The 1,397-nt window shown below is 42.4% G+C and overlaps 1 pseudogene; it reads right to left on the bottom strand.

Moving 5' to 3' along the window:
• Positions 1-500: 500 nt before the first annotated feature.
• LOC107970390 (large ribosomal subunit protein eL34-like) lies at positions 501-854 on the bottom strand (annotated as a pseudogene).
• Positions 855-1,397: the final 543 nt, after the last annotated feature.

Raw genomic sequence — 1,397 nt, 5'->3', positions numbered from 1 at the left:
ACCATGCCCGGCTAATTTTTTTGTATTTTTAGTAGAGACGAGGTTTCACCGTTTTAGCCAGGATGGTCTCAATCTCCTGACCTTGTGATATGCCCGCCTCGGCCTCCCAAAGTGCTGGGATTACAGGCGTGAGCCACCGCGCCTGGCCGAGGGTTTTTTCAGGACAAGATTTGTATGCTGCATTCAGACAGGATCTCATTCATTACGGTGGATAAGACATATAACTTCACATACAGACAGACTCACTGTAGTACAACTATAAGTTTTTGTCCCATAAACATAGGGTTTCTAATCTATTCCCTTTTGCATGCTTCACATAAAAACATGAAGTATGGTGCAGTTATAATTGCAGATATGACTTAGATTCTCAGTGAGTGAGAACCTTCATTTTGATTAGGCATTGAGAGAATTGATCCCTCTCCTTATAATCTTCCACTTCTGATGGTTGGAAGCATATTTTTAAGTCTTTTAATTTTAATTACTCAAAAAAGCTTCATTTTTTATTTAGCTTTCTGACCCTGTGCTTGTGCCTTCAACACTCTCACAATGATTTTCTTTTCCTCGATAAGGAAAACATGCTTGATCCTGTCACAAACACATATAGCACACATGGAACCACCATAGGCCCTGCTGACATGGTTTTTTGTGTTTTGGACAATCTCATAAGACTTCGGGTCTTATAGCACGAACCCCTTGAAGTCTGCGTGGGTACACACCACAGTAGATTTTGGTGCTTTCCCAGCCTTCTTGGTATAAAGGTAAGCAATTCTATTACCAGGGGTTCAGGACAGCCTAGTTTTATTAGAAGCTGTATTGTAGGAAAGCCTACAACAGTATGTCAAACGCTGGACCATTCTGTGTGCCTATAGACAACATCCCCAGAAGAGGAAAAAGAATGGAAGAATTTTACTAGCTCTTTCTTTTCTTTCAAACCTTGTTGCTCCTCCACTACCCAAGTACTTCCTGTGTCAGGCAACATAGGGTTCCTTCGCCCTTTGGCCTTGCACTTTTGTGACATGGTGCTGGCTGAATTGACATAATGGGCAGTAGGTATATTCCAGAAAGCCATTCCTACACCCATGGTGAGCAATAATTTAAAAACATGCAGAAGTGACTGCAAACCACTTAAATGCATGCCACTGACCCCAAATTAAATGTATCCCTATTCATTGTCCCCTTAGCCAAATCCCCCACAAAGCCTATAGCCATTTCAATACCTCCTAACCAGAGGAGGATGACGAAGGGAAGTTAGAAACGAAGACAGAGGTCTTACATATCTTACTCTCAAAACTGTTACAGAAGCGTATACTGCTAAGGCCGCTCTAAGGGCCTTGGGAGGGGCCTGTGTAAGCAAGGGGCCCTGAAGCTTGAGCTTCATTAACTTTATGGTAAACCCA

The sequence above is a fragment of the Pan troglodytes genome, chromosome 1 (assembly GCF_028858775.2).
Source record: "Pan troglodytes isolate AG18354 chromosome 1, NHGRI_mPanTro3-v2.0_pri, whole genome shotgun sequence".
In the NCBI taxonomy this organism is placed as follows: Eukaryota; Metazoa; Chordata; class Mammalia; order Primates; family Hominidae; genus Pan; species Pan troglodytes.
The sequence above is the reverse complement of the archived record's forward strand: the minus strand, read 5'-3'. Positions and strand labels throughout refer to the sequence as shown.